Below are 25,330 nucleotides of genomic sequence, written 5' to 3' on the forward strand. Positions count from 1 at the left end.
TACAGTGACTGTATTTGGGAATGGGAAAAAGTAAAAATGCATCTGCTGAGTGGTCAGAAAATATTAGTCTTGATCTTAAGAAATTAAATGCTGAAATTCAGGATATACAAAATGCACATCTTGATGATATTTCGCCAGAAGATGTAATTCAAACTTTACTGGACCATTTAAAGTGGTTAAATCCTCAGTCTTGGATTACCGGAAGGTTGTCAGGATTTATTACCCGGCCATAATTTGCCTATTATTGATATTAATCTTCTCATGTCTGTTTCGTATCCTCATGCAACAGTATACTACTCTCGGCACTAAACTTCATGGAATTATTTTGCAGCAAAAGTTAAAAAATAAAAAAGGGGGACCTGTGGGAAGCAGTCAGCCTTGAGAGCAGGCTACAGACATGCCAGGCATGCCGCCGCTGCTCAAAGGGACTGTCCCTACTTGTTCCCCTCCTTGTTCCATTCCATGGGAGATAAATCACCAGGGCCCAGAGATCAGAAAGAATGTAAAATGAGACAAGCAAAGCTGTCTCCCCCCTACACATGCAGGTTATTTTTGATGCTTCTGGGTTTATGGGTTTCCTCCCAGGGAAATTAACCTTGAGCCGAGACAGTCTGTAGATAATGTAAACCACCATCTGGCAGCCTTCCGATTTCTAGTCTATATAATCTGCAACTGTAGCGCAATAAAATTTGCCTTGCAACCATCGTTGTCTTGGTCCTTCTGACCCCATTCGTCGGTGCCACTTCAGTTCCTTACCCCTTCCCTTGTGACCCTGGGCGGTGAAATCCTCTTTCTCCGGCTGGTCCCCAGCACACATGAATATATGTTTTTGTCTTGCTGTACTGCACCTGTGCTGTCTAGTAACAGATATTTTGTCTGCTAGTAGTGTTCTAGATTATGTCTTTCCAAAGCGCTGAGGCAGTGCACCTATTCTGTAGTTGCAGCTGATGCCTGAATGTATCCTAGCTGACAAATTATTGATTAATAAGGACTTGAATTTCTGAAAGATTTGTACTGTTAACCAAAATCTGAGCAAGGAGTCTCAAATGTAATTCTTAGCCAGAATTACATGTTAATGAACCATTTAACAGTGTAAATCAAGGAACATCAGTGTAAGGATTTCTTTTAATTTATTTTTTACCTGCTTGAAATATCAGTTAAAGTTTGCCAGCTTGGTTGCAGATGAACGGACGTTTGAAGTTCACCAAACTACTTAATGTGGGATAGGATAATAGACTTCCAGTGCCCTCAAGGCTGTGACCTTGCAGCCATTTTACATAGCACATCCTCCTCCTATAGGGATGAACCTTTCCCTGGCCCGAAAAGTGGCAGCTCTGTTGAAGCTTTGCTTATTGTAACAGGCTTCTGTTTCCAGGTTACATGTCTGTGGAAGACTTAATTCTGAATAGAGATATAGATATTACTGGAAACTAATTGTTTTTTCTATTATACTCTGCTTTATCAAAAAAGTAAAACATTTAAATTGTGCTACAGAAATTCAGAAGTTGTCTTGCAATCTTTAAACAATAAATGAATGAGTTGCCCTTAAAAAAAAAAAAAAGAATTAAGCAGTTAGGCTTTGTGGGCCATATACAGTTTCTGTAACTTCTCCTACCCTTTTTTCTTCAACAACCTTTCTAGACGTGAGACGTTATTAGCTCACAGTCCCACAGATCCAGGCTGAGAGCCTGATTTGATTTGTGGCCATTATTTGCCGATTCCTGCTCTGCGTCCTTACTGAGGAGGGGGACTATGTTTGAGTAATCACTTCTTTGAATCAACTATTGGTCTTCTGGGGCTTGTCCTTACTCTCCTACAGTCTCGAATCAACATGGCATCCAGAGAGATCTTGTTAAAACATAAGTGAGATCATGTCACTTAAGTCTCTTCAATGGCTCCTTCACAGGAAAAGCAAAGTCCTCAAAGTGCGTCCACAGCCCTAGAAATGTGGGCCTCTGTTTTCCTGTCTGACTGTTTCCTTCTCCTCTCCACTTTGCTCCCTCTGTTTTCCACACACTGACATCCTTTCTGCTCCTTGGATACTCCAAGCCCACTCTTGCCTCATTGCCTTTCCATCTGACTGTTCCCTCTGCTTGTACTCTTCACTTCCCAGATATGCACCTTGCTCCCTCTCACAACCTTAAGTTCCCTCTTATATTTTATCTTCCCCAGAAAGCCCTCATCGATCACTTAGTTTCAGATCGCAGTCTCCTCCTACCAGCTAACAATCTCCATCTCCCTTCCCTGCTTGCTGTTTCTCTCCAACACTTACCTGATACACTATTCTATCCATTTATTTAATTTTTATTTACATATTTATACTTATGATTTTTTTTTTTTTTTTTTTTTTTTTTTTTTTTTGCGGTACGCAGGCTTCTCACTGTTGTGGCCTCTCCCATTATGGAGCACAGGCTCCGGACGCAGAGGCTAAGTGGCCATGGCTCACGGGGCTAGCCGCTCCGCGGCATGTGGGATCTACACGGACTGGGGCACGAACCGGTGTCCCCTGCATCGGCAGGGGTCTTTCAACCACTGCGCCACCAGGGAAGCCCTATACTTATGATTTTATATTTGCTTATTTACTTTTGTCTCCCCACTCAGCTCAAGGGAGACTATATTCATCTGTGTTAATCACTGCTGTGTTTCCTGAACATGCCTATAAATCATACTGAAGAATGGTGCCTGAAATTTGGTAAGGGATCAATCAATTTTCTTGGCTGGATGAAGAAATGTGTTCATAAATTAACGAACAGATCTTCGAGGCTTCTGACTTGAGGACTAATGGGAAGAGGATGGCAAATGGTTGGGACAGGGTACTGCAAGAAGTAATATTTGGAGTACTCTGATAGCTATCCTAACATAAGATTGTGTTCATTTAAGTAGGTTTAATGAGAGAGCTGGGAACTAGGGACACACAGCATTAAGGTTTTTATAATGCATTCTGTAGAGTTCTTTTTAAGTCTGTACAAACATCATTGAAAATATATGCATACATATACACCTCTGTTACTTTAATTAGTGCCTTACGAGAGCCCCTCAAGGAAGGAGTAGTAGCAACTATCAGTATCCTTCCTTTATGATGAGCTTAATTTATTCAAAGTTACATCATAATTTATTTGTAACTGTGAAACTAGACTTAGTTATTGAATAAACCCTCCCTAGAAACGTATGACATTAATAAAACCAACAAAACTTTGTTCAGTTTCCAATGATAGACACACTACAGACTCAATTATGGGCCATCCAGTTTAATGAAGGGAAGAAGTGATTTAACAAATATAGAGCAAAGAGAATATGAAGTTTTATCCTCCATTAATATTAGTAACGGATAGTGTGGGCTCCAATGGCTTCAAGATAGCTTGAGACCATCATCTCTGTGTCATGGGCAGGGGGATGTTCAGTCAGGGTGTCTTTCACTGTCCCTGAGAAAAATTTCCATAATATATAATGATACCTACTGAAACTGATATGGGGCATTTGGGTAATAAGGAATCCATTAGCATATTTTTCCGGAAACCTTGACTACAAAATGAAGACAGTAGATTTGCACACTTTCAGCCATGAAGAAGTTGTTTGGATATTCATCCTTATGCCTAATGAAATAAGCTTATTTCATCTCTGCAGCTTCCCATATACCATTTTCCCACTTCTGTTTTATGTTTGGAAAGACTTTTAGAAATTGAAAGTCAAGTTAAAAAGTGAGTGACAACTTAAATGATATATGGAATATTTTGCTGACTTACAAGAGCATGCAGAATTAAATATGACCCAGTTCAAATGTTTATTTTAATGTGTATGTTGAGGTGGTGTTTTCAAGGTGCCAGAAAATGAGAATTCACCTTCCAGTGTGTGTTACCAGTTCTGTTCATTGCACAGAATCATCTTCATAAAACATAGTGTTTTCTATGTACCTGGTATATATCTCAATTAGTTTGAAGAATTTCTCAGATACCTCTTAATATGTAGTGCTCCAATTCCAATCTTGCCATGTCCTGTACCAGTGACACAGCACACAGGAGTTTTATTTCTCTTTATTTCTCTGGGTTGTTCAGAACCCAATGAAAGAACAATGGAATGGGATCCAAGAGATCAGGGTTCTTGTCCCAGATTTACCATAAAATAACTGTGTCCTCTTGGGAAAATTATAGTCATTCTAGGTCCCTTTTCTTTACTTTGACAGAGCTGTACTAGATGACCCCAAATAATATAGCACTCTTTCAGTAGTCGCTTAGATGTTATTGGTATTCTGAAACAAATGAAGACAATGACACATGGAGCTGTGCAACATCTCTGTAACTCTGTTGTCTTAGAGTTGCCTCCATTTGACAGATGATAAGATGACTGTGCATAGAAGTAGATGTTTGGAACCAGCGGTTCCAAAGTAAGTGGAGGTAAACCGCAAATTTCCTTCCTTCCTGAAGCTCACTTAGCCAAAACATAGGCTTCTGAATATTAAGCTGTAAAGCATATTATCAGTACATTTTAAAAGAAGCTATTCTTCTAGGATTTCCAATTAATAGCAGGAGGTTTTGAAATTCTTAAACGATCATCTAATTTTGTGAGATTTACAGCTCTATTTTCCTGTCAAGCAACTTGTATTAGTGCCAGAGAGTCAGCTGAGCTTCTGGATGCTTCTCTGAACCTCTTGAAGTTTTCTTCTTGCTATCTGAAATTCATGCCAGATAAGCCTTTTTCTAGAGCATATGTACAGATTTGTGTATTTTTATATAGGAAAGCGATGCAGTGAGTCAAGTCGGGGGTTAAGCCCTCATTCTCAGAGTGGTATTGAGCTCCTGGTGAAATATAATCATCATTTCGTCAGAATCGAAAAGCAGTTATCTCAGGTGTATAATCCCATTAACTATTTATACATTTACGTATGATACATGTATTTATTGTACCTACGAGGTGTGTTCTCTTTGGGAAGTACAAAGATCTTAGAGACATAGGTTGTTCATTTTTTTGTTTTCCCACAAATACTGTGACCCTTTGAGCAGGAAGGTCTATATTTTACTAACATCTAGAACCAGCAGTTAACAGGGTGTCTAAGATGTAGTCAATAAATATGAAATAGATAAATGAACACATTTTTATGTAAGGGCCAGGACATGGACAAATAGAAATTTTTCGTTTTCAGTCACAAAGCAACAACAGACATAAAAATGATACAACAAGTGCTACGGTCATTCAAAGAAGGCATAGAATAGATAGAAGGATCTCCTCTATGGCACAGGAAACTATACTAAATATTTTGTAATAACATCTGTATGGGGCACCTGCTCCACACCAGGCCCTATGACAGGTGCTTACATACTTTCCCTCTCCCCCATCCTATGGGGAAAGTACCTCTGCTATAGATTTAACATTTGCCTCCCCCAAAATTCATATGTTGAAATCCTAACCCCCAAAGTGATGGTATCAGGAGGTGTGGCATTTGGGAGGTGATAAGGTCATGAGGGTAGAGCCCTCATGAACAAAATTAGTGCCCTCATAAAAGAGACCCCGCAGAGGTCCCTCGACCTTTCTGCCATGGCAGGTTACAGAGAAAACACGCCAACTGTGACCCAGGAAGAGGAGACTCACCGGACTGTGAATCTGCTCGCACCCTGATCTTAGACTTCCAACCTCCAGAACTATGAGAAATAAATTTCTGTTTTTTATAAGCTACCCAGACTCTGGTATTTTGTTATAGCAGTCCAAATGGATTACGATAACCTCTGTCCTTAGGTTTCAGACCCAGAAACTCAACTTTGTAGAGGTTACGAGGACCCTAAAGCCACTCAACCAGGCAGAGGCAGATTTGAAATTTAAGTCTCCAATTCCACATGTAAGTCTATCAGACCCTGTCTCCAGACATGATGTCATGAACAAGAGCTAATGCAACAAAGAGTTTACATGCAGCAAAACAATTAGCAAACAAAGTAAGAATATAGTAGACCGACTGTTTTGGTCACCCAATAGCCATTCACCACTCTTCCAGTTGAACAGAAGCCATGCCCCGTGGGCACATTCAGCCCTGCTGTTTTCACTTCCCAGATTTGAGGGGTAGGAAATTATTATCCCTCCTGGCCATCAGCACCCTGACCTCTACCACCCACCGGGCCAGCTTCAAGAACAGCTGGATCCACCTGTTCAAATGAAACAGGTCTGCTCTCTGTGGTGTTGGCTTCTAGTTCAAGCAGCTCTCCCCACATGATAGCAAAGCTGGCTTCCAGCGGTTGCAAGCATGAATCCTACCAGCCTAGCAGTCCCAACAGATACCTTTTAAGTATTTTTTCCCCAAAGCTCCAGTTAAAAGTCCTAGGCTGATTCCAATTTGATCTGCTCTGGACAAACATTTTCTTTAGAACCTAGAAGGCTGCCAGACAAAATACAGGATGCCCGCCTCGTTAAAGCTGAACTTCAGATAAACAGTAATTGTTTTAGTAGAAGTATGTTGCATGCAAAGTTGAAGACACCCTAAAAAGTCGTGGTTTTCACCTAAGGTTCAGCTTTAACTGAGCGCCCCGTGTGGCCTTTGCCAGCTGTGGTGGGCGCCGAGCGGGGTCGGCGGAGACGGGGGGGAGGGGAGAGGGAGACGGTGGCCCGAGCCGGGTTGCACACCCAGCCCGCAGCGTGCAGGGAGAGAGGGGCAGCCTCGTCTCCGCTGCAGGAGCTGAGACGGGGAGAAGGGGAGCGCCCCAAAAGGAAACCAGCTGCCCCTCCCAGGAGAGAGGAGATGGCTGTTCAGCAGCCAGAAACAGCAGAGGAGCCGGAGCACAGAAGCGGCGGCCTCTGAAGACGCGGTGCACATATTTCTGGTGTGCGAGGGGCACGCGGGCCGGTCCGTGGGAAAGAGGGGAGCCCGCGCCGGCCCCTCCGCCTCCCGAGCCTGTGCGTTTCCCTAAAAGAGCAGCAGCTGTGCAAACTGACCGTTCACAGTTGTGATAAATCGCCTTAGGAAAGCACTTCGATTAAAGTCACATCTAAATAGAACGCAAGAAGTCACCCCTGAACAAATCAATTGCGAGAGGGGCAGCTCTGGGCGCGCCCCCACCCCGCTGCTGTTTTGCTTTCCCCGCAGGACGAGGGCCGCTCACTGGGTCGCGGGGACAGCGCGCTGTCTCAGCTGGGGAAGAGGCGCTTCCTCAGGACACATGCAAAACCCAAAGTGTGAAAGGAGGCCTTTATGCCATTCCTTTGGGGGATTTCTTAATGACGTAAAGCCCAACTTGGTTTCAGATCTGCCTGTCGTTTCCATGACAGAACTTTCCTGGGGGGTCCACCAGCAGCGGGGTGGCCAGGCGCCACAGGGCTGTGCTCTCCTTCCCAAGCCAGTTCATCTCCATCTGTAGCATTTTCAGAGAAACTCTCGGATAGGTTTTCTCCAACAGGTTCTTTTTCCTTCAGTTTATAAAGTCATTCTCCTGCACAAAATGAAAGGCCTGAAGACATCACTGAGCCTCTTTTTCTCCCAGGGTCAGGGCCAGCACGGCCCCCAGACCACAGGGGTGCAGGACCTCACAATGGGCTTCAGGCCTTCCCCTCCCCTCCCGCCCCTCCCACCCTGCCCTACCCCTCCCCTCCCGCCCCTCCCACCCTGCCCTACCCCTCCCCTCCTCCCCTGCAGAAATCACATCCCTTTCTCCAGACTCCCCACTTCAGCTTGAATTCCAGCAGATCTTTACCCTGCCAGTTAGTAATTCAGGACTAATTAGGTGATTGCTTTCATTTATGGTAGCAGCTGGGGCGGGGGTGGGTGGGTGGGATGAAATGGCTTTGCCCCTATTCTTGTTGGAAAAATAAATCACACCCACTGTCACTTGAGATCTTATTTTTGCCCCCAATCAAGCAAATCAGCAGCGTGGTTCATTTCCCCAGCATTCACTCCTGAACAGACGGCAGTGCCCTGGAACATGGCTTAGAGCTGTGTGGTCAGTGCAATTGTTTGGGGCTGTTTGTGCCGACAATGAGAGGAGACGCCTGTCTCCCAAAAGAAGAGTGGCCCTTGTCTTGCTTAGGCCAACGAGCTGCCCGGAGCGCTGCCCGCCTGGCTTCTGAGGAAGATGTACACCGCCATCTAGTGGATATGGGGGCTCACTGCAGTGTGCTCGCTCTCCCGCCTTTCCTTCTGGCCGGTAAGGACAAGCAATAATGCTTCTTGTAAATTCCTAAAAATAGGGAGGTCTCATTATATCACCAGGAGTGAAATGTTTGCCTCAATGTCTGTAATGAAAGTGCAACCCCATGCTTGCATAACGTCTGTCTTGTCAGTAGCCCTCTTTCATCCCGATGTTTAGGTCCAAGACAGGATTGTCATTGTCTGAGCAATGGGTATCTCTGTGAAGCTGGGTAGTTCTCCCCTGTCCCAAGTAGTGTGGGAGGAGACAGTCAGCACCTTCAGAGGCGCCTTCATCTCTGCAGCCTCGCCATCACTGCTCATCTCGCCCACAGGAAGCCCTATTCCAAAATGCACAGGGTAGAGGCGTTCGAAAGTTGGCTTGTTCAACCAGGGGCATTGCCACTTCCCAGCGGGAGCCACAAACACACCCACATCCTAAGACTCTTTTCAGTCTTGGTGTTGAGGGAGTTCCCACTCTGTCCCCTGCCTACACACAAGTCAGCGTCTTTTTCCTTTCCACTCATTCTACCTACATGAAGAGCATGTTGATCTCCCCAGTTTTAACACAGGAACCATGATTTTCTTGGGTTTTGTGTACTGGGGGGGTGGGGGGAGATTGAGAGAGAGAGCAAGTACATCCCAATATGGAAGGGCTTGGGGCCGTGGTTCTCCACCAGGGGCAATTTTGCACCCAGGAGACATTTGAAAGTGTCTTAGGACACTTTGGATGGTCACAGCTTACGCGAGGCTGAATGTCCTTCCATCACAGGACAGGCCCACAGCAAAGAAGCATCCAACCCCACCCAGCAGTCGTGCTGAGGCTGAGAAAGCCTGGTTTAGGCTCGCAGATATCGCCCTCCAGCAAGCCGGTGAGAACACTGATTGTCCTCAAATGGGCCACACTGCAGAGGCTGTGGATAGATAATGCATCCTCTCCCAAGTCAGTACTGACCACCGTTTTTCTTCTTTTAGACTCTTCCATTTTAAACATAATTTAGCTGTCTCTTTTTTGTCCCTCTGCTCTGCTGGGAAGAGAAAGGATTGGAAAGGGGGAGGGGAAGGTGACAGAAAAGGAGGATTAGAGGCCTGACCTGTTTCTCCTGCAGAAGCTGGGCACATTCCTCTCTCACAAGCTTTGTGACCCAGCAGGGTACAATTAAAAGCACAACAATTTGCTTGTTATTCAAGTCAGGCATTAGTCCGGGTAATGGCATGCTTGCTAGAGAGATGGATTTCCTTGTTTGGAGCTAAGCACAGGACTAGCTGCATTCTCCATGGAGAAATCTTGATTTGTTCAGGTCTTTCATGTTTTCTACAGAGACGGGGTTATGTCTTCCTAAAGAGGGGCCTTGCTTAAAAAGCTACAAAAGTATAAGAAAAGGATTTAGGGCAGAGGGGCCTGTGGTTACGTAGCTGAGGGGTACAGGGAATTTCAGAGCCAAGGATTATTTAAAGCCATAAAGTTAAAAAAATAATTGGTTTAGGGACTCCCCTGGTGGTGCAGTGGTTAGAATCCACCTGCCAGTGCAGGGGACATGGGTTCGAGCCCTGGTCCGGGAAGATCCCACATGCCACGGAGCAACTAAGCCCGTGCGCCACAACTACGGAGCCTGCACTCTAGAGCCCACGAGCTACAACTACTGAGCCCAAGTGCCACAACTACTGAAGCCCATGCGCCTAAAGCCCGTACTCTGCAACAAGAGGAGCCACCCAATGAGAAGCCCGCGAACCGCAACGAAGAGTAGCCCCTGCTCACCGCAACTAGAGAAAGCCCGCGCGCAGCAACAAAGACCTAAGGCAGGCAAAACTAAAAATAAATAAATTTTTTAAAATTTATTTTAAAAATTAGTTTAGCACTACTGCATCCATGCTGGTGAGTACGCTGTAAAGGCAATTAAGCATGAGCTAAAATTCATTTTACTTTGGCTAATTACTGCATGGATCCAGGAGAGGGAGGGGAAAGAAAACATGCCCCCTCCCTGGCAATCAGGAAGGACGTTGGTTTTGGTTTCTTTGCCTTATCGGCACGCTTATTAGTTGGGGTGCCCAGAATCCAGGCGTCACAAGGGCCTTATTAGTTAAAACACAGGAAAATTGTTCTCTCAAGGCAGAACAGTGAATGCTCTGCTGTCCCAGTGACCAAGCAGAAGCCACTATTAGTTTTAACTCCATCGATTATTGTTAGCCAGAGAGGACATGACATACACAGTCCTGACTTCACCCATGTGCCTGCTGAGCCTGGGTCAGGGGCTCTCAACCCAGAGCAACTCTGTCGCCCTCCCCCCAGCTCCCCGCCCCCGGGACAATTGACAAGTTCAGGAGGCATTTCTGCTGTCACAGCTGGGGAAGGACTGCTGGCATCCGCTGGGCAGAGGCCAGGGATACTGTAGGAGTATCCCACAATGCCCAGGACAGCCCACAGCAAAGAATTATCGGACACAAAATGTCACCAGTGGCAAAAGTAAGAGGTCCTGGTCTAGACAGAGGCAATTTCCTCTCCTTGAGTAGGTGAAGGTCTTCAGAATCTCCGCTTCCTCAAATACATAATGGACAAGTCATCAGATGACCATATTTCATGCTAACTAACACGCTTTTCTTCCCACTTTTCTACACTGAGTATTCATTCTCCCACTTCAGGAAATCGAGTGACACTAAGAAAAACTTGCCCTGGAAGGATGGTCTGCGGCGGCGAACCGAGACCCAAGTCGGTGCCCGCCCTCTCCTTCCCCGATTCACACACAGGCACCCAAGAGAGAAGACAGCGAGCTTCTCTGCAATCCCCTGGTTCGGAGTTTTGAGAAGTTTTATTCCCTTCTCTGAGATTACCCATTCTTCCCTGCATGAAGCATGTTCAGGGAAGTCATTTGTCCTGCAGCTTTACAGGAGTTAAGAGCCCGCAGCAGTGAGATATCCATTTCCTCCCTGGAGAATGAGGACTACCCCTGAGGGAGGTTAATGCTCAGGACAGGAGCATCCCTGGAGCTGGCGACAGCCAAGAGGCTGTGACTCAGGACTGTCCCAGGCAGGCCATCAACTCGCTGGGAGAGCCTCAAGGATGTACTTAGCCTCCGTTTACAGGAGGTGAGGAGGGCAGAGTGCTGCAGACGGGGAGCGGGGCGGCCACACCCAGACTAAACCCTACCTGGCACCCTGCAAGAGACAGAAAACCTCTCCCCTCAGGTCCCACCAGCCCTGCTCTCCCCTTCTGTGCACCCCTTTTAAATGCGTTTTTCTGCTTTGCCCCCTCCCATTCAATCCGTTCTAGGTACAGCAGTCACGGTGATCCTGGTAAGTCCCAAGTCAGATCGTGTTGCTCGGAGCTCAAAACCCTTCAAAGGCTCCCATCTGGATTCGAACAAAAGCAAAAAAAACAAAAGTCTTCTCCCCCTCTCCCCCTCCCCATTCCTCTCTCTCTCTGTCTCTCTCTCTCTCTCTGTCTCTCTCTCTCTCTGACACACACACACACACACACACACACACACACACACACACACACACACACACACACCGTCCCTCCCCTTCCCTCAAGCCCTTCCAGACACACTGGTGAGCTGTCCCTGGCTGTTCCTAGCAGCTCCCTCCCCATAGCCTCCTGCACTTGCTATTCTCTCTGCCTAGAATGTTCTTTCTCTCCATAACTACAGGGGCTGCTCTCTCCGGTCTGTCCACATGTCCCCTTCAAATTAGGGTAGCCCTCTTTCCCTTTGATGCTTTATTGTTCCCGTAACCTACATCATCTGGTAACATGCTAAAAACTTCCATGCTTTTATTTGCGGGTCCTTCCCTACCCCACCTCTCACTCCCAGATTGCAAGGATCTCTGTATAATTTTTTCACAGCTGTCTATCTCGAGGACCAAGTACAGTGCCCGGCTCCAGCAAGCACTCAGATATTCGCTAAAGAAATTAGGAAATGGACCAGGCTACTTAGCTTCAGAAGCTCTTTCATGGAAGTTCCCATCCCCTCCGTACCAGTTCTCAGCTAGTTGACTGAAGACTAACACCCTGACAATGAGGCAGCTCTAAACTGTGAACGACAAAAATATTTACTGTGTCTCTGAGGGGCACTTGTGTTTGGTATTTTATTTTTTAAATAATTTTTAAAATTAATTTTTAAATTTATTTATTTATTTATTTTTGGCTGCGTTGGGTCTTTGTTGCTGTGCGCAGGCTTTCTCTAGTTGCGGCGAGCGGGGGCTACTCCTCGTTGCGGTGTGCGGGCTTCTCACAGTGGTGGCTTCTCTTGTTGAGGAGCACGGGCTCTAGGTGCATGCACTTCAGTAGTTGTGGCACACGGGCTTCAGTAGCTGTGGCTCGCAGGCTCTAGAGTGCAGGCTCAGTAGTTGTGGCATACGGGCTTAGTTGTTCCGCGACATGTGGGATCTTCCCGGACCAGGGCTTGAACCCGTGTCCCCTGCATTGGCAGGCGGGTTCTTAACCACTGCGCCACCAGGGAAGTCCATGTTTTGTTTTTATTTGTAGTGAAATGCACATAAAATTGTATCATCGTATCACTTATGAGTGTAGAGTTTAGAAACGTTCAGGCGATTCACGTTGTGCGGCAGCCAATCTCCAGAACTCTTTTCTTCTGGAAAAACTGGAACTCTCTGCCCTCCAGCAACCGCTACCCCCAGCCCCTGGCACCCACCATTCGACATTCTGTCTGTATGAACTTGACCACTCTAGGTGCCTCATACAAGTGGAATTGACAGCATTTGTCTTTCTGTGACTGGTAGGTTAGCATCATGTCCTCAAGATTCATCCATGTTGTAGCCTGTGTCAGAACTTCCTCTTTAAGGCTGAATAATATTCTGTTATGTATACATCCCGTTTTGCTTATCTATTCATCTGTCAGTGGGCAGTTGGGTTTCTTCCACAGTTTAGTTATTGTGAACAATGCTGCTATGAACATAGGTATACAAAGTATCTTGCAAAACCTGCTTTCAGTTATGTTGGGTATATACCCAGAAGTGGAATTGGACCATATGGTAATCCTACTTTTAATTTTGAGGAACCACCATAATATTTTGCACAATGGCTGTACCATTTTACATTCTCACCAGTAGTGCACAGGGCTCCAATTTCCTACATCCTCATTAACCCTTGTTATTTTTTGTTTTCACAGTAGCCACCCTAATGTGTGTAAGGTGGTGTCTCACTGTAGTCTTGACTTGCATTTTCCTAATGATCGCTGATGCTGAGCATCTTTTGAGGTGTTTATGGGCCATTTATGTATCTTCTTAGCAGAAATGTCTAATCAAGTCCTTTGCCCATTTTTTAGCCAGGTTGTTTGCTTTGTGGTTGAGTTTTAGGAGTTCTCTGTACACTCTAGATATTAATCCCTTAACAGATATGTGATTTCCAAACATCTCCTCTCATTCTGCAATTGCCCTTTTCCTCTGTTGATAGGGTCTGGATGCACAGATTTTTAAAAATTTTCTTGAAGTCAATTTCTCTATTTTCCTTTTGTTGCCTGTGCCTTCGGTGTCATAATCAAGAAATCATTGCCAAAATCTAATGCCATTAAATTGGGGGCACTTGTGCTTTTTAAAAGGACCTTTTAATGACAAGTTCCTCAGTTTGGGGAGTTCAGAGCCCTGAAACCTAACTATAAGTGTTCCCAATGCAGAACGTACATAAGAACCAGAGTGCTTAATCAACATTTCTGTTGGCAAGCAAGGTCCCAAGGAGCGTGTGGAAGCACAGCAGAAGTATCATGGAGGACTTTTAGCAATGTTCTCTGCCACCTTAGTTTCCTCCCTCTTTCTCCATATATCCCTCCCATTTTTCCTTCTTTCCTTCCTTTCAGATAACATGTCTGGGGCAGCATATGGTGAAGAAAATGCTTTTACCTCACTCCCCTATAACAACACTGACCACTCCATGAGCCTTGGAGAAACAATTTGCCTAATTTGGAGAGAAAAACTCCATTCAAGCCCTGCTGGGATGCAAGTTCAAATCTGCATGACCACAAACCCACGTTCATGGACACACTTGCCTCTATTGCTTTTTTAAGCTATAGGAATGCTGGATGAGGAATGTTGTCTGTTATTAACTAGCAAAACACGATCCCCCCTTTGAGCCTTCATGTCATTATCTATACGATGAAAATGGACAAGCACAGCACATTTCCAGTGTTACTTTTGAAATTTTCAGTGCTATCTTACATGAAAATAACATGAAGACACAGAAGCAAACCTGCCTGATTCCCCCTTATGCCTTGACTTCTTGGCCTCCAGAGAGGTCTCCAAGACCCTCCTTGGATGATCCAGGGTTCAGCCCAGCACTGAGCTAGACGACCACAGGCTCCCCTTCCAGCCCAGTGAGTCTTTGCATGACTGTTTTGGGTTTTTTTTCCTAGACTCCCATTTCTTAAAAGTTTGAGAGCCAGTCACAGATCTCCATTTCACCCAAGGGCTGGCATGTCACGAGGTCACCAATATTTGTTTTATGTACTGCTAAGAGATTAAGGGGCAGTATAATTTCAGAGAAAAGTTAGGTTCCCTGGAAGTCAGGAACCCCAGCATCCTGCCCTTAAACACTCGAATGACCTTGAGCAATGAAAGGTCTCCAGACCTTCATTTCTCATCTTCAAATGAGAAGACAAATTGGACAACATCACTGTTTCCTAAAGTGTGGTGTGTACACCGCTGTGGAAAGTAAGCAATAGGTAGAAAAAAGTTAGGTGCTTTTATCTTATGTATATATCTATAAATACTTAAATAGCCTCTCAGCTCTACAGTATCTTAGCTATTATTGCTACAGCAAGGCTGAAGTCGGTGACACACACACAAGCAAGGCCCAATGTTAGTACATGCGGTGAAGGTATCGCACCTTCAGGAATTGTCCTTTCCACCCAAACTGTCCAGAAAGATTGACACCCATGAAATGGATCGCTGTTGTGGATCCTCATATACCAAATTCCCATGAGCTTTGCTGAGAAGACCTCAGCAGTGCATCAAAGCATCCCTTTGATGCAATGTGAATAAGGTTTAAAACAGTTATTAATGTGGCTAGTAACTGACTGCAGTTTGGGAAATCCTACACTTGATTTCTTGGTTTCTTCCACGTCTAGCTGTCTTTGACGTGTGACGTGCTTAGACGAAAGTCAGTGTGCTCTCTTCAGGTCAGTCTTAATCTATAACCTGTGTTATACATGTGCCTCATTAAGGACAAATTGCTAGTTCCAGATGGGGAATTTGGAGCAGGCTCTTTTTTCTCTAAATGAATGGGGCTCTACTCCAAGAGCACAGACTTCACATATATGGGTATAAACACATACATACACCAAAGTCAAGTCACTTTCTATCCCTCTATTCACTGTTTAGGCCCTGAAGGTATTGTTTACAGCCGGACACTTGGCTTGCAGGGAAGAATCTCATCCACCTGAGATCTTAGGCACAGTGCCTCCAATCCCCTCCTCTCTTTCTGTTAAATTTCTGCAAAGGCAGGAAGTACCAGAGTGATGCAGAGGTTGGCTGGAAGGTTGAGAAGAGGCCCCAAAGATGTAGGGCTTAGCATGACCCTGAAGAAGAGATGGGGTTTGGGCAGTCGGCATGGAAGCTAGAGAAAATTCCAACTGGGCAAGGAAGGAGTGGGCACTAAAAATGGGGGACAGGGAAAAGACTGGAACACAGGGTTTGGACTGGGAAGCAAAGAAGATGGTATAAGGCAGGTTCGAGGGGTGGGTTAGAGAGAGCCTGATGGCCCACCAAATCTTTTAAGCTCCACTCTGTGCCACTCACGTGCTACAAAAGCATTTATTTCAGTGTGAGGTGAGATGTAAGTGCTACTTTAAGAATTTAACTGCACCAAAATGGCCTGGGGACCAGGATGCTAGTCTACTGTTATAGGGGAAAAAAGCCAACATAAAATGGTGCATTAGTCTGTTTGGGCTGCCATAATAGAATACTAGAGACCGGAGGCTTAAACAACAGAAATTTCCTTTCTCGCAGTTCTGGAATTCTGCAGTCTAAAATCAAGATGCCAGCAGAGTTGCTTTCTTCTGAGGCCTCTCTTCCTGGCTTGCAGACAGCTGCCTTCTCACTGAGTCCTCACATGGTCTTACCTGTGTGTGTGCATGGACAGAGAGAGGCCGCTGATGTCTCTATCTTCTTATAAGGACACGAGTCCAGTCTGATTAGGGCTTCACCATTATGACTTTATTTAACCTTAATTACCTCCTTACAGACCCTATTTCCTCATACAGTCACATTAGAGGTGAGGGCTTTAACTCAGGAATTGGCAGGGGCGGGGCGTTTCTGCCCTATGTGAGAGGGCTGGGAATGGCACAGAGCCCATCCCGCTGAAGGCTGTGCCTGTGCTGCCCTTCCCACCTTTTCCAGTGGTAAGATATAGGCAGAGAGGGAAGAGCGTTCTAGAACAGGCTTCATGACTTGCTTCAGTTCAAACCTATTCAAACCCAAGGACAAGCATTCACTCTTGTGGACCAGCACAGCTTACCAGATTTTCAGGGGTTGGGGGAGGGTTTAAAGCCCAAATAAAGTGTTCATTTCTCGTTGGCCGGGGGCACAAGCCGCCCACACAGGGTGGGCAGGTAGCTCCCTCAGCACCCAAACTCCCTCACTACAAATAACTCAATTTCGTTTCTTTTTATGGCTGAGTAATATTCCATTGTATATATGTGCCACATCTTCTTTATCCATTCATCTGTTGATGGACACTTAGGTTGCTTCCATGTCTTGGCTATTGTAAATAGAGCTGCAATGAACATTTTGGTACATGACTCTTTTTGAATTATGGTTTTCTCAGGGTATATGGCCAGTAGTGGGATTGCTGGGTCGTATGGTAGTTCTATCTGTAGTTTTTTAAGGAACCTCCATACTGTTCTCCATAGTGGCTGTATCAATTTACATTAAAAAATTTTATTTAAAACCCGCTTAGCTCTAAATTTTTAAAAAATTTTATTTATTTATGTTTTTTGGCCACACAGTGTGGCATGCAGCACTTCCCTGACCAGGGGTCGAACCCATGCCCGCTGCAGTGGAAGCTCAGAGTCTTAACCACTGGACCACCAGGGAAGCCCACTCAGTGGTTATATTAAAAGGTTCCACCGGGGAAGGCAAAGCAGGAACCTGTGGGGATACCCTAAACCTATCTAAAAGTCCAGACTCTGAACTTTTGGTGTTAGTAGGGTCACCATACTGTAAAATGCCTAGGCAGCCACTCAGAAAAACAAATTTTTTTCCTCAAAGTTGTTTTTCTCATCACACCTTTCTAGTTTTGACCCTCTTGCATTATTATCCTAGCTAGGACAGGAGGTGACATGATGCAGCTGCAAGAAGGGTTTGGGGGAAAAAAGCTCAGTGAGGGCAGCCTGGAGTGGAGTAAGATAGATCCTGGGTGAAATCCCAGCTTCACCAATAGCTGTGTGACCTTGGGCAAGTGACCTCACCTCTCTGAGCTTCCATTAAAAAAAAATTTCCATTATCAAAAATTTTAAACAGAAAAATAGAAAGAGAATACAATGAACACTTATACATCCGCCCAGATTCAACAAGTCTAAACTCTGCCATATTTGCTTCAACTAAGCCACTTTAAAGTAAATTACAAACGCTAAGTACCATCGTCTCTAAATACTTTAGCATTTGTGTCCAACAAAAGAGAACATTTTCCCCCATAACCACAAAACTATTATGCCTCAAAAAGACAGTTCCCTGGGACTTCCCTGGTGGTCCGGTGGTAAAGAATCCACCTTCCAATGCAGGGAACTTGGGTTCGATCCCTGGTCAGGGAACGAAGATCCCTCATGCTGCAGGGCAACTAAGCCCACGTGCCACAACTACTGAGCTCCCACGCCTCAACTAGAGAGCCCGTGTGCCGCAAACTACAAAGCCCACACACCCTGGAACCCACGCGCCACAACTAGGGAGAGAAAACCCGCACGCCACAGCTAGAGAGAAGCCCGAGCCCGCACGCTGCAACAAAAGATCCCGCATTGCCACAACTAAGACCTGACGCAGCCAAGAAAATAAATAAATATTAAAAAAACAATTCCCTTATATATATATATTATTTAATATTCTGGCCATATTGAAATTTCCCCAATTGTTCCCAAATTATATTTTACAGATGGTCCATTCACACCAAGATCCAATCAGAGACCTTGCATTGCATTTGGTCATTATGGATCTTAAATCACTGAGTTTCCATTCTGCTCATCTGTAAAATGGGAAAAGAATAGTACATACCTCACAGGGTACACAAATTAGACATAATACATGTTAAGGGGTTAGGCTAGTGCATCCTAAAAAGTACACTATTATTATTAGCTTCCTTACTGGACTTGCTCTGCTCAAGGCAGTAGTGCATTGGGATGGAGTGTCTTGAGATGTCAGTAGCATGGGCTAGAGATAATGAGGCAACAGGTCCCAGCATCCTCAGGGATGTAGACCCACAAGCTGCATTTTGCCCAGCCCTGGCCTGGGGATGGAGGGAACAAGTCTCACCTTGACCACCTTCAGCACCCCCGATTCCTGGTCCAGCCCTTGCTCCCCCTGGAAGCTCTGCTCCCTCAGGAACTGCTCCACGGTCTGCACAGTCTCCAACACCTCTTTCTTCCACTTCTGGCTGGGATGCAGGCAGTGAGCCACCAAGGAGTTCAGCCTGGAAGCTGGAGTGACAAAGAGCTCCGGGGGCACTGCCATCTCTGTCTTGAGAGTACCACTGGTGGCTAGATCTATACCCACACACCTACCCAGCTCCTGGCACACACACTCTTCTTTAAGGGGACTCCTCCTCAGCTGACCTCCAGCACCCTGTGGAACAAAGGACCAGAGTGGAGAGGAAACAAGGGGTGTCTGGCTGACCAGGGGATCCTCTTCCTGGAGGCCATTCACTGCAGCTGGGGTACCGAGGGACACTGGGTGAAACCACCTTAACAGGTGGGGCTTTTAGTCACCCATTCTGCTGTAGGTTTCGTTTCTCACCTCTTAGTTTCCCTTTTACAACTTGGAAACTGAAACTGGCTTGAGGATGGCCCTGGGAAAGGCAACTCCCCCAGGAGATGGGAGTTGGATGGTATCCACCAATCCCATCCCCACAAGCTTGTCACCCAAAACAGGCTCAGTAAGAGCAGGCACTCGCTGGAGGTTGGACTGAACAGTGGGAATTCTAGGGTTCCGCAGAACAAACTCTGGAATTCCAGTCTGCCCTTTGCCAGACTCTTAACCTCTCTGACTCTCACAGAAATAATCCTTAAAATGGGTTTAAGAATAATACCTACCCCATAGGTTGTGTGGATTAAGCAAGAGAACATTTAGCAGAGAAAACATTAAGTAAATGCAAGTATTGTTATTCGTTCACTGTACATCTATTGAGTGCTGGCTGGGTGCCAGACATTGTGCGAAGAAGACAATGTAAGACGTGGTTCCTGCCCCAGGGGCTCCCAGAGCAGTGGGGGAGACAGAGGAGACACAGAGAGTCCAGTGTCCTGTGTACTAGGAGAAAAGAGGGCACAGAAACTTGGTGGAAATTCAGGCAGAAGAGTTTCTTTGGGGTCACCTGTGGTGTCAGTGAACACCTGCTTGAGATGAGTCTTAAAAGACTGGGAATGCGGCCACGAGACAGAGGGCACAAGACAGGATAAGGCTGAGAAGTGTGAATCATCCTGCCATGTGCCAGGACTCGGCTGTCAGATCCACGTTGGCATGGAGGGCAGGGAGGGGAGAGGGGAGAGCTGTGCCTGGACAGGTGGGCAGGGATTGAAACTCGGAATGCCATTCATTCATTCATTCAACAAACATTTGTTGAGTGCCCGTTATGTGCCAGGCAGGTGTCCTGGGGATACAGCAGTGAATAGGCAAAATTCTCGGACTGCAGAGAGCTAACACTCTAATGGTGGAGACAGATAATAAACAGGATAAATAAGTAACATTATAATAATTAAGACGGTGATAAGCGCTAATCAGGAAAATAAAGCAGGGAAAGAGGTTAAAAGGTACTGACTACGTGTGTGGGGGTGGGGTGAGAATTGGCAATGTTCAGGGGTTCAGTCTCAAGAAAGGCGCCTAGGGAAGGTCTGAAAAGGAGACATTTGAGCAAAGACATGAAGGAGGCGAAGAGTGAGCGGTATGTATGTCAGAGGGAAGAATGAGAGAAAGTGGGACTTCCCTGGTGGTCCAGTGGGTAAGACTCCACTCTCCCAGTGCAGGGGGCCCAGGTTCGATCCCCGATCGGGGAACTAAATTCCACATGCATGCCGCAGCTAAGAGTCTGTATGCGGCAACTAAGAAGTCCACACGCCCCAACGAAAGATCCCGTGTGCCGTGACTGAGACCCGGCTCAGCCAAAAATTTAAAAAAAATTAAAAAAAATTAAAGAAGAATGGGAGAAGGAACAGCAAGTGCAAAGGCCCTGTGGCGGCAGTATGCCTGGTGGGATTGAGGAATAGCAGTGTGACTGGAATGGAATGATCAAAGGGGGAGAGTGGGAGGGGATGAGGTTTGAGTACAAGGGTAGGGGGCAAATTGTGTAGGATCTTGAAGACTACTAAGACTTTGGCTTTTACTCTGATTGAAATGGGGAGCCACTGGGGAGTTCCAAGCAGAAGAGGGACATGGATGGACTTTCATTTTAACGGTATCACACTGGCTGTTCGTGGGAAGACTGGATTAAAAGCAGAGGGTGGGGAGTGGAGGTGAGAGCAGAAGCAGGAATTCAGTTAAGAAGCTACTACAACAGTCCAGGCAAGAGATGTGGCGCCTTGGATCAGAATGGTAGCAGTGAAAGGTAGGGAGAAGTGGTATGATTCAATTTTCTTATTATGGAAAATTTCAAACATGAACAAAAGTAGAATAATACAATGAACCTCCACGTACCATCCCCCATCTTCAACAATTATCAACCTGTAGACAGTTTTTTAAATGTTTATTCAGGTCTTCTGCCCATTTTAATTTTTATTGGCCACCCGGCACGCGGGATCTTAGTTCCCCAACCAGGGATTGAACCCATGCCCCCTGCAGTAGAAGCACAGAGTCCTAACCACTGGACCACCAGGGAAGTCCCAACCTACAGACAATCTTGTTTCAATGATATCTCCATCCACATCTCCCCTCCTGTATTATTCGGAAGTGAATCCCAGACCTCATATCATTTCACTGGCTACATTTTGAGTATAAACAGGTCTTGCTAAAGGATAGAGTGTGATGTGAGAGAAAAATTAGAGTCAAGGACCACTCTAAGGCTTTTGGCCTTAGCACTGGAAGGATAGAATTGTCCTTAACTGAGAAGAGAAAGACTGGGCCAGGGCACAGTGTAGGCATGAAGGTCGGGAGCTCGGCTTTGGAAGCAAACTTGAGTGTCTAGTGAGATCCGAGTTGGCTAGGGAGTTGCATATTTGAGTCTGGATTTCAGGGACGAAGTCTGGGGTTGGGATACAAATGACCAGCATAGATATATTTAAAGCCATGAGGCTGGATGGGTTCACCAAGGGAGTGAGTATAGAGCAAGGCAAGAAAAGGACCAGTGACTGGGCCCTGAAACACTTAATAGTATTAAGTGATTGGGGAGAGGCAAGCATCCGGCAAACAAGAATGCGAAGGAGTAGCCAGGGAGGTGGAAGAAAAATCCGGAGTGTGTTTTGATAGCCAAGTGGAAACATTGTTCTAGGAAAGAGAAAGTGATCCACTGGATCACATATCAGGTGAATCTGCGCTGACTTTGTCCTGAGGGCAGTGGCAAATCAGAGGAGCGACCAGAGGTGAAATGACCATTCTGGAAAGATTGGTCTGGCTGCTTCTGTGGGGAGGATGGATTGCAGGGGGCAGGGGTAGATATGTAGGGAGAGGTGTCAGGACACTGTACAGTGATCCAGGTGAGAGGGAAGGTGACCCGGACTTGGCTGGAGAAGGGATGGGATTCTAGGTCTACCTTGGGGGAAGGGTGAACAGGACTTGGTGACTACAGGTAGGAGGTGAGGGAAAAGACAGGATGGCTATCAGCTCTCTGGCTTGGGTACCTGGGTAATGGATGGAGGGTACTATTAACAAAGGGAGGAAGATACAAGGAGGAGTGGGAAGTGGGGAGGTCTACAAGGGTAGCTGTTTAAGCCAGAGAGTTTAAAATAGTTGTCCACGTTGCCTAATGCTTCCGATAAGTTCAGGAATATAGGTCTGAGAAGCACCCAAGAGGCTACTGGTGACCATTGTGGGTGAAATGTAAGGGAGAGCTGGGAGCAGAAGCCAGATCTTAGGTGCGGGGTTGAAGAGTAAGTTGGGTGAGGAGGATGGAGACCAGGAGTGTAGATAACACTTTCAAGAACTTTGTCGTGAAAGGGAGGAGAAAGACCAGGTGTTAGCTGGAGGAAGTGGTGGGGTGGAGGGTGTTTGTTGTCTTAAATACCATTTGGGGGGGAAAAAAAACCCTCAATCATGACACGTTTCAATTTAAACTCTCCAACTGGCTAACCCCAAACGGAAAGAATCACACTTTTAATTACATAGATTCTAAAAGTCTCCATATTTTCAAAGTTTGGTAGTGCCTGGTCCTTAAACAGTCCTATATTATAACGGTTTAAAGAGCAGTGGCAATTTCGCAAACCAAAGTCAACAATAAAGTGAGATTCCAAACATTTGTCCTATGTTTATAATGACAGATAATGAGCTTCAAGGCAATATAAAAGTTATTCAAACAAAAGTTATTCAAACATTCAGACCTTACATCTTAGTTTAAAACATTTTTTTGAAGTATAATTGATTTACAACACTATATCAGTTTCAGGTGTACAACATTGTTATTCAATATTTTTACAGGTTATACTCCATTTAAAGTTATTATAGGCACTTCCCTGGTGATCCAATGGTAAACAATCTGCCTTCCAATTCAGGGGACACAGGTCTGATCCCTGGTCGGGGAACTAAGATCCTACAGGCGGCAGAGCAACTAAGCCCGCACGCCACAACTGCTGAGCCCATGTGTCCTGGAGCATGCAGGCCACAACTAGAGAGAAACCTCCACACCACAACGAAGAGCCCACGTGCTGCAATGAAAGATGCCGCACGCCTCAATGAAGATCCTGCGTCTCGCAACTAAGACCCAATGCAGCCAAAAATAAATTAAATAAATAATAAACCTTTGAAAAACTAAAGTTATTATAATATATTGGCTCTATTCCCTGTGCTGTACAATATGTCCTTGTAGCTTATCTATTTTATACACAGTAGTTTGTACCTCTTAATCCCGTCCTCCTATTTTGCCTCTCCCCACTTCCTTCTCCCCACTGGTAGCCACCACTTTGCTCAATAGACCTTACATATTAGTTTTGATTCATTTCATTATTCATTTTCATGAGATATCTGGGAGTTCAGCAGCTTTCAAGATTTCAAAAGGGGGAATTCCCTGGCAGTCCAGCCGTTGGGACTCTGGGCTTTCACTGCCAGGGACCAGGGTTCAACCCAGGGGACATGGGTTCGTGCCCCAGTCCAGGAAGATCCCACACACTGTGGAGCGGCTAGGCCCATGAGCCATGGCTGCTGAGACTGCACATCCGGAGCCTGTGCTCTGCAACAGGAGAGGCCACAACAGTGAGAGGCCCGCGTACCGCAAAAAAAAAAGGGGGGGGGAACATGCAGTCGATTGTGTATTGGTTTTATGGTTTGGTTTTAATGCCACGCAGTTGGGCACATTTCTATGGCGGTGGGGGAAGAGCTAGTGGTTAGGAAGGGTGTGGGCTGGGTTTTAGGAAGGAGGAAGATGCATGAAGATGGGTTTTCTCTTAGCTTGTGTTCCTCCAAATGCAGAGCCTGAGACAAGGATTTGCATGAGACTTGTTTTGGGAAATGATCCCAAAGGACAGGTGTGGGGGATTGAGAAGGAGGAAAAAACAGTCCAAGAAATATCATGAAATTGATCACTACTGTGGACAGCTGAGCTTTGATCCCACTGGGGACCCTCTAAGGAGCAATGCAGAACGTGCCTCAAAATTATCCACCTGAGAGGTGGAGGAGGGGAGTATGCACTCACTGCACTCGCTGGTTCCTGTCTTTCAATGGACCAAGGCTTACCCCCTGGGGTGTTAACTCCCTGGAACTTCCATATTTGCTCAGAATTACTTGGAAGGCTTGTTAAGACACAGATTGCTGAGTCCCACTTCCAGAGAACCTAACTCAGGTAATTCTGGGCTAGCTGCTGAGAATTTTTATTTCAAAGAGGTTCCCAGATGATGTTGATTCTGCTGGTCTGGGATCCGTACTTTTGAGAATCAATAACTTAGAGGTTTGAACTTTGAATGGTGACAACATGGGGGAGAAGGAAAGTTGACTCAAAGTCATGGAGTTGTGAGCCAGCATTCAGTGTTCTGGAATTGCAAGTGTTTGGCCACGTCTGGTATGTTTTGAGAGTGACGAGGAGAGACTGAGAGGTCAGCAAGAGCTAAATGGTCAAGAACCCTGAATGCCAAGCAAAGGAACTTGAACTTGATTCTGTAGGTAATAGGAGCCATTGGAGAATTTTAAGCAGGGGAGGATTCTGTTTCTATTTATGCTTCAGAAAGAGCACAGTGGTCTGGGTAGAAAGGGGTGAGCTAGGGGGACATGACCATAGAAGTCTACAAAATGAACAGCCTGATCTTGGCACTCGTGGGGATGTGGGGCCTCTCTTAACGAGCATGATGGTGTCACAATCCTTGATGTGCAGTCTGAGAAGCTATTGATTCCACAGTTTCTGGCCCCGGGACCCTCCATGTAAGGTCCTCCAGACTCTTCAACCTTCTCTTTCAAGTCGTGGATGGAGTCATCAGGGTCAATGTGTAAGGCTTGCCCTGGCCACTGGAGTCCTTCATGAAGACCTGGATCTCAGGAGGGAAGGTCTCCAGCACCTGGAGGCTCCTGAAAGGAGAGACAGTGGTGTCCACTGGGGCCACATGTCCTCTTGTTTTCATAGTTTTGCCATTCCCAGAATGTCATATGGTTGGAATCATCCAGTGTGTAGTCTTTTCAGACCGGTTTCTTTCAACTAGCAATATGCATTTAAGCTTCTTCCATGGCTTTTCATACATCACCACTCACAGTAACAAATTATTTTTTTCTTGTGATGAGAGCTTTTAAGATCTACTCTCTTAGCAACTTTCAAATACACAACAATATTGTTAGCTATAGTCACTACACTATACATGACATCCCCAGGACTTATTTATCTTATAACTTGAAGTTTGTACCTTTGGACCACTTTCAGCTATTTCACCCACCTCCCACCTCTGACAACCAGTCTATTCT

This window comes from Grampus griseus (assembly GCF_964374135.1).
Source record: "Grampus griseus genome assembly, chromosome: 3".
Lineage (NCBI taxonomy): Eukaryota > Metazoa > Chordata > Mammalia > Artiodactyla > Delphinidae > Grampus > Grampus griseus.